This window comes from Papio anubis, chromosome 12 (genome assembly GCF_008728515.1).
Source record: "Papio anubis isolate 15944 chromosome 12, Panubis1.0, whole genome shotgun sequence".
NCBI lineage: Eukaryota > Metazoa > Chordata > Mammalia > Primates > Cercopithecidae > Papio > Papio anubis.
Genome location: NC_044987.1, coordinates 89045926 through 89055321, shown reverse-complemented (window position 1 = coordinate 89055321; position 9396 = coordinate 89045926). Strand labels below are relative to the sequence as shown.

The 9396-nt window shown below is 37.4% G+C and overlaps 1 pseudogene; it reads right to left on the bottom strand.

The window, feature by feature from the left end:
• Positions 1–470: 470 nt before the first annotated feature.
• On the bottom strand, positions 471–1291 carry LOC101004043 (annotated as a pseudogene).
• Between the last annotated feature and the right edge of the window lie 8105 nt (positions 1292–9396).

The window sequence follows — 9396 nt, the reverse complement described above, 5'->3', positions numbered from 1 at the left end:
CAAGAGTTAAACAAATTGTGTACAAAATACAAGAGTTAAACAAATTGTGTACAAAATTTATAATGTACCACATACTACGTGGTACATTATAAATGTTCAATAAGTAGGAGTTGTGCAGCATTATCATGCAGTCTTACATTATTTGATATCCATAGTGGCACCAAATATGTACTTCAATAAACTTCTTCTGAATTTATTAAGAAAATAAAGGAGATCCATAGATGGATCTTATCTATATGGCAAACCAACATGTATGGCATGTGATAATTTAGGAAATACTAATTCTCTTTGTAACATTTCAAGTGGACTACATGTGTATGGGACAAAAAAAAAATGTATTTTCTAATAGTAGGCATATTTTGTTTTAGTTTGTTTGTCCCGCTATAGCAGAATACCTGAAACTGGGTAATTTATAAAAAACAAGAATTTATATTTTTTGAAGGAAAAATTGTATTTTTTTTTTATGTAGAGAAAACTCAACACTATACATTTAACCCACTTTAGTGGCAAGTTCTTTAGCCTTTGCCTTTTTGAGCTTGGCAATGCAAGCTACAGATCTGGTACCCAGGACATTGCCTCCCCAGTGACGGTGGATCTCATTGTATCTGTCGTTGCAATTGGTCCTGATAGCTTCCACCAGCTTAGCCAAAGCTCCTTTGTCTTCCGAGTTAACCTGTGTGAAGGCAGCAGTGGTGCAGGTCTTCCTGTGGACTAGATGTCCCAGTTTTGCCTTCCCCTTGATAGTGCAGTAAGGGACCCCCATTTTACAATGTAGGGCAGGCAAGAAAACAGCCAGCTCGATGGGATCCATGTGTGTGCAGTAACCACCAACTGAGCTTTCTTGTTCTCCACCAAGGTGGTGATGGTGTTAACTCCTGCTCCAAGGACAGGTGGTCTCTTAGTGGGGACATCCCCTTTGCTGGCAGCTTTCTTCTCGGCCCCAGGCCAACAGCCTCTGCTTATTCTTTTGCTTTGTCTCTGGTCTGTACTTGTGGGCCAGCTTAAGCAGCTGAGTAGCTGTTTGCTGGTCCAGGGCCTAGATGAACTGGTTAATCACAGGAGGCACTTTCAGCTGCTTATAGAGGGTGGCTCTCTGCTGCTATAACCTGATATAGCTGGGCCATTTCACAAAGCAGGTGAGGTCTCTTTTGAACTGGATGTCATGTTGAATGCCAACATTCTTAGGCCTTTTCTCAGACAGGGGATTCACCACTTTCTTGGCCTCCTGCTTCTTCACAGCAGTAGGGACCACAGCCACTTTTTTCCCCTTGGCCTTCTTTCCTTTCAGCATCTTAGGTGGTGGGAGGAGACAGCAAGAACAAAAATTTATATTCTCACAATTCTGAAGAGTAGGAAGTCCAAAATCAAGGCACTGGCATGTGGTCCAGTAAGGGCCATTTTGCTGCATCCTCATGTGGCAGGAAGTAGATGTTCATGTGAGCATAGGTTCGCAGAATGCTGCCCAAACCCTCTTTCAAAGGACTTTAATCCCAGTAACAAAAAGCATCCCTCATGGCCTAGTCATCTCTTAAAGGTCCAACTCTTAATATTATCACATTGGCAACACTTGGATTTTAGAAGGGATTAGGTTTCAACATGAATTTTGGAGGGAACACAACATTTAAACCATAGCAGAAAACGTGTCAAAAATGGCAAATTATGTAGAATAAATTTAATGAACTTTAAATGTCAAAACTTCTGATTTGGGTTTAACACCCATTTTGAATGACAGCTAGCACCAAGGTTTTAATGCAGACCTCTAACTTTCATTTCTGAAATGATATATTTTTTCTAACTGTTGGCTTTGTTTTCAGAACAGCTTTTCAATTTAGGTCTTTACTACACAGCTTTATATTTTTTTTCCTTATCTCCCACCTGCCAAATTTGGCAATTTTCTTTGGGCTTGGAATGTGTGTAATATAGATTTTGTATTTCCTACAATACTTAGTAGACTATTTGGCACATAGTAGATAATGATATGGTTTGGCTTTGTGTCACCACCCAAATGTCATCTTGAATTATAATCCCCATGTGTTGAGGGAGGGACCTGGTGGGAGTTGATTGGATCATGGAGGCGGTTTCCCCTGTGGTGTTCTCATGATAGTGAGGGAGTTCTCATGAAAGCTGATGGTTTTATAAGGAGATATCTCTCTCTCTCTCTCTCTCTCTCTCTCTCCCCCCCCCCCCCCCCGCCTTGTGAAGAAGGTACTTGCTTCCCCTTCACCTTCTGCCGTGACTGTAAGCTTCCTGAGGCCTCTGCAGTCATGTGGAACTGTAACTCAATTAAACCTCTGTATTTATAAATTAACCAGTCTCAGGTATTATCATTATAGCAGTGTGACAACAGACTAATACACTCAATAAACACACACAAACATATATCTATATATATCTATATATATCTATATATATATGCCATTATTATTTGTCTTTTAGTATGCACCTACTATTTATTGTGGTAAAACTTTACACTGATTATCTTATTTAATTTTCTGAGAAACACTGACAAGTTAATATTCACATTTTATAAAAGAGAAAACAACTGATATTTAGAGAGATTAAACCATAAGGTCATGTTCCAAGACCATCTAGTTCATAAGTGGAGAGCAATTTAATTGTTTTGATGGTCATCATCTGTGACAATGGTATTATAGAAGAGTGAAATCAGCAAGATAGTAAGAGACGAAGTTTCAGGCTCTACTCCCTGCCCAACTAAAAATTCAGCTAGCAACTATCCACAAAAAACATGTTTTTGAAAATCCAAATACTTGGAACTAAGCCTGACACACTCATGTGGTCTACAGGCTGACTGAGAACTGCATTAGAAGGATAAGAACTGCCTCACTTCAACCATACGACCCCCTCTTCTTCCCCCAAGTCAGCACAATGCCAGACGGGTAGGATTTCTCTGGGCCATGGTTTTTACAGGGGATAAAAAGAACTGGTGTCAGTCATCTAGCTTCCTTAGCATTCTCAAACACTTCTCGGAAGCCCACTTTGGTTGCACCTCATGGGGGAACACTGGAAATAACATCTGGGGTCAAGTAAAAACAGAGAAATAAGATAGAGATCACATTGACCAGTGTATGATCTTGTTGGTACCTTTGTGTTCCTGCCAGCTATGGCACCCAGTCATAGATACCAGCCAGCTTCATACCCCACCTGCAAAGCTGATTTGGTTGTTTTCACAACCACAGTAGGAAGTTCAATCTGGCTTGAGTTATAGATGGCTAGTCTCTATACCAAGCTCCAGATTCCACCCCAACAACTTCATCCAAGCATGGAAACGCCTTCCTCTGTCCATTTAGTAGAAGCAGAGAGGCTAGACCTGCTTGACCTAGAAGTTCAAAGAGTGACTCTGCTCAGCCAAAAAGCCTGACAAATGACCTCATCCAGGCAGGGATATCCCTGCCTCTTCCTATTTTGGAGAAGCATAGGGGCTAGACATACTTGAACCAAGAGATCAAATAATGGCTCAACTCAGACAAAAGCCCACCCCATGGTTCCACCCAAAGAGGGAGGCAACTGTCAGTTGTGCATTTCTAAGGAGCATAGTCTCTGGGCCCTGCGTGTCCGAAGCAGCAACTCTGCCTAACCTCAGAGCTGAGCCTGCAGCCCTGTCCAACTGCAGATCCAAAATGTGTCAGTCAGGGAATATATCCTCTGATAGGCATGACTAAAGGCCCTCACAGTAATCTTCCAGTTGCTCTGCCTAATAGCAGAGCCCAGCCAGAAGCTCCACATGACATAAGAGCAAAGGCAGCAAACCAATCCAAATAGCCCATAACAGGGCCTTCCAGAATTACAGAGTAAACTAAGTAGTGAAGGTGTATCCCTGCCAAAGAACACGTGTGAAAACAAGAAGAGGTGGTTGTCTCTTTATATGTACACACAACAGTGCAAAGACATAAGGTTTTCCAAAAATCTGGGAGTAATTACATCTTTTATAGAAATTAATCTCCAATAATGGATGCTAAAAGATGGAGATCTATGAAATGACAAAAATTTATGATCTTCTTAAGTTCAGTGAACTTGAAAAGTATACAGCTAGAAAATTAAATGAAATTTGGAAAATAGCATGGAAAGTGAGAAATTTGATAAAGAAATAGAAACAATAGTGAAAAATAGAAATCCTGCAAATTACAGACACAATAACTGAACTGAAAAAAAAATAGTAGGCTTCACCAGAAAATTCAATCAAGCAGAAGAAAGTCTGTGAGCTTGAAGGCAGGACATTTGAAATTATCTAGGCAGAGAAGCAAAAATTCTAAAGAATAAAAAATAATCAAGAAAGTCTATAGGAGCTATGGGAAACCATCAAAGGTGAAACCTTTGTATAACAGGAGGTTTAGAAGGGGATGAAAGGAAAACATCCAGAAAGCATATTTAAAGAAATAATGTCTAAAAATTTTCATAATCTGAGGATAGATTCCAATGTTCATGTATAGGAAACACAGAGGTTTCAATCAAATTCAACCGAAAGAAGAGTTCACTGACACACTCATCAAAATATCAAAACTCAAAAAAACTTTGGGAGCAGCAAGAGATGAGAAACATATTACACGGAAAGGAATAAAAATACGACTGTCAACAGATTTCTCAGCAGAAACCCAACAGACCAGGAAACAAGGGGAAGATATATTAAAAATGCTAAAGGAAAAAAAAAAAAAAACTGATGAAACCACCAACCAAGAATGCTTTACTCAGAAAAATTTTTTAAGAAATGAAAGAGAAATAAAAACTTTTTAGACAAACAAAAGCTAAAGAAATTCATCACCATTAGGCCTCAAGGATTGCTGAAAGGAGTTTTGTAAATTAAAACAAAAGGCTGCTAATTAAAAACATAAAAAGTACAGAACCCAATAGTATACATAATACAGAGCTATATTTAGAATACTTTAGGACCATAATGACAGTTGTGCAAAGCAATTTTATTCTAGTATGAGGGTTAAAAGACAAAACTATTAGCAAGAACCTAGCTAAAATAAATGTTCAAGGGATAAACTTTTGAAAATAATATAAATTCTTCCATGTGTGGTGGCACGTGTCTGTAATCCCAGCTATTTGGGAGGCTGAGGCGGGAGGATCACATGAGCCCAGGAGTTCTGGGCTGTAATGCACTATGCCGATTGGGTGTCCACACTAAATTCAGCATCAATATGGTGACCCCCTGGAGTGGGGACTACCAGGTTGCCTAAGGAGGGGTGTACCAGCCTGGGCCAGAATTGGAGCAGGTCAAAACTCCTGTGCTGAAAATAATATAAATGTTCACATCAAAATGTAAAATATTGGAAGGGGGAGTGAAAGTGTAAGTTTGCATGAAAAGTTAATTTATTATCAACTTGAAATAGACTGTTATAGCTGTAAGATGTTCTATGTAGGCATAATGGTAACAATGAAGAAAAAAATCCATGGAAGAATTACAAAACAAAAGTATAGAGAATTCAAAGCATACCACCACAGAAAACTATGAAACTACAAGGGAAGACAGCAAGAAACACACAAACAAAAAATGTCACAAATCAATTAATAAAATAACAGTAGTAAGATCTTAGCTATCAATAATTACCTTAAATGTAAATGAATTGCATTCTCTAATAAAAATACATAGACTAAATGGATACAAAAAAGACCCAACTATATGCTGCCTACGAAAGATTCATCTCAGTTTTAAGTATACACATAGACTGAAAATTCAGGGATGAAAAAAGGGTATTCTACACAAATAGAAACTAAAAGAGAACTGGGGTAGCTATACTTATATAAAATAAACTTTAAGTCAAAAACTGTAAAAAGAGACAAAGAAATACATTATAAAATGATGAAGAAGTCAGTTCGTCAAGAAAACATAAACATTTTAAATATATATGCCCCTAATATTGGAGCAACCAAATATATAAAGGAAATATTAAAGGATCTGATGGGTATTGGACATTCCAATATGACAATTGTAGGGAACTTCAATACACTACATTTAACAATGGACAGGTCATCTAAACAAAATTAACAAGATAATTTTAAACTTGAACAACATTTTTAGACCAAATCGCCCTAATAGACATGCACAAGCCGTTCTTTACAACATGTGCAACAGAAGGCACTTCCTTCTCAAGAACACATGGGACATTCTCCAGCATAGATCATATGTTAGTCCACAAAACAAGTATTAGTAAATTTAAGAAGACATGGTTAAGAAGACTATAATTATAACAAGTATCTTTTCAAACCATAATGGTACAACTAGAAATCAGTAAAATGAGGTATTTTAAACAATTGTTTCTGAACAACCAATGGATCAATAAAGAAATAAAATGCAAATTAAAAAATATATTGAGGCTGGGTGCAGTGGCTCACACTGGTAATCCCAGCACTTTGGGAAGCTAAAGCAGGTGGATCACTTGAGACCAGGAGTTCAAGACAGCTTGAGCAACATAGTGAGACCTTGTCTCTACAAAATATAAAAATATAAAAACAGCTGAGCATGATTGTGCATTGCATGACTGTAGTCCCAACTACTTGGTAGATTGAATCAGGAGGATCAGTTGACCCCAGGAGTTCCAGGCCACAGTGAACTATGATAATGCCACTGCACTCCAGCCTCGGCAACAGAGTGAGACCCTGTCTCTAAAGAGGCAATCTTGAGACAAATGAAAACAGAAACACAATATGCCAAAACTTATGGGATACAGCAAAGGTACTTCTAAGAAGAAAGTTTATAGCAATGAATGGTTACATCAAAAAATAACAAAGATCTCAAATAAATTACAATGTCATTCCTAAAGAACTAGAAAAAAGCCCAACCTAAGCCCACTTAGCAGAAGAAAAAAAAAAAAAATCAGAGAAGAAATAAATAAAATAGACTAGAAAATTAATACAAAACATCAACAAAACTAAGTTTTTTTTGAAAAGATAAACACAATGAACAAGTCTTAAGCTAGACTAAGAAAAAGAAGATTCAAATACATAAAATCAGAAATGAAAGCAGTGACATTAACAACTGATACCACAGAAATACAAAGGATCATAAGAAACTATTATGAATAAATATATGCCATCTTTATATGATAATATGTAAGAAATTGATAAATTCCTAGACATATAAAACCTATGAAGACTAAATCATAAAGAAATAGAAAACGTGAACTGACCAGTAACAATTTAGGAGACCGAGTCAGTGATAGAATGTTTCCCATCAAAGAGAAGCCCAAGACCAAGACCTGATGGCTTCATTGCTGAATTCTACCAAATATTTGAAGGTTCTAATTCCAAAGGTAAAGAAGAATACCATAATAAGTTAAAATAAAATTCCAGGCCAATATCTCTGATGAACATAGATGCAAAGATCTTCAACAAAATACTGGCAAACTAAATTCAACAATACATTAAAAGAATCATTCAACATGAACTAATGGAATTTATCCCTAGAATGCAAGGATGACTTAAAATACATGGATCAATAAATGTGATATGGTACATTAACAGAATAAAACACAAAAACTGTATAAGTATCTCATTACATGCAGAAAAAATACTTTGCAAATTTTAACATCCTTTCATGATAAACGTTTCTCACCAAATTAGCTATAACAGGAATGTGCCTCAACACAATACAAGGCATATGCAATCCCAAAGCTCACATTATACTCAAAAGTGAAAAACTGAAAGCCTTTCCTCTAGGAAATGGAACAAGACAAGGCTCATTCTTGTTGCTTCTATTCAACTTAGTATTGGAAATCTTTGCTAGAGCAATTAGGTAATAGGAAGCAATAAAATCTTCCAAATAGAAAAGGAAGAAGATAAATTGTCACTGTTTGCTGACACATGATCTCATGTATAGAAAAATCTAAAGATTCCATAAAAAACCATTAGAACTAATAAATATGTTAGAGTTGCAGTATGCAAAATAAACACACAAAAATCAGTAGCATTTTTATATACCAACAATGAGCTATCCAAAAAGAAATGAACAATCTCATTGACAATTTCTATGAAAAATACTTAAGAATAAATATAACCAAGGAGGTGAAAGACCTATACACTAAAAACTATAAAACATTGATGAAATAAATTGAAGAAGACATAAATGAATGAAAAGATATCCTGTATTTTGTGGATTGGAAAAATTATTGCTAAAACATCCATATTACATAAAGCGAGCTACAGTTTCAGTGCAATCCCTATCAAAATTCCAATGTTATTTTTCATAGAAAAACAATCCTAAAATTAACATGGAACCAAAAAAATTATACGTATGCAGCACAGTCACAAGCAAGAAAATACACCTGGAGGCATTACACTAGCATATTTCAAACTATACTACAACACAATTGATATGGTTTGGCTGTGTCCCCACCCACTCTCATTTTGAATTCCCATGTGTTGTGGAAGGGACCTGGTAGGAGGTAATTGAATCATGGAGGCGGGTCTTTCCCATGCTGTTCTTGTGATGGTAATAAGTCTCATGAGATCTGATGGTTTTTCAAAAGGGGAGTTTCTCTGTGCAAGCTCTCTTCTCTTTTTGGCTGCCATGTGACATGTGCCTTTCACCTTCTGCCATGATTGTGAGGCCTCCCCTGTCACATGGAACTATAAGTCAATTAAACCTGTTTCTTTTGTAAATTGCCCAGTCTTAGGTATGTCTTTATCAGCAGCTTGAAAATGGACTAATATAGTACATTGATACCAGTAGAGTAGGGCGCTGCTGAAAACATACCCAAAAATGTGGAAGTGACTTTGGAACTGAGTAACAGGCAGAGGTTGGAACAGGTTGGAGGGCTGAGAAGAAGATAGGAAAATGTGAGAAAGTTTGGAACTCCCTGGAAACTTGTTAAACAGCTTTGACCAAAATGCTGATAATGATATGGACAATGAAATCCAGGCTGAGGTGGTCTCACATGTGGATGATGAACTTGTTGGGAACTGGAGCAAAGGTGACTCTTGTTATGTTTTAGCAAAGAGACTTGTGGCATTTTGTCCTGAATCTGTTCAGGAACTTTGAACTTGAGAGACGTGATTTAGGGTGTCTGATGGAAGAAATTTTTAAGCAGAAAGCATTCAAGAGGTGATTTGGGTGCTGTTAAAGGCATTCAGTTTTTATAAGTGAAGCAGAGCATAAAAGTTCAGAAAATTTTCAGCATGACAATGTGATGGAAAAGAAAATCCGATTTTCTGAGGTGACATTCAAGCCAGCTGCAGAAATTTGCATAAGTAATGAGGAGCTGAATGGTAATCCCTAAGACAATGGGGAAAATGTCTCCAGGGTTTGTCAGAGGTCTTCACAGCAGTCCCTCCCATCACAGGCCCAAAGGCCTGGGATGAAGAAGTTTCCTGGACTGGGCCCACAGTCCTTGTGCTGTGTGCAACCTAGAGACTTGGTGCCCTGCATCCGAGGCGCTC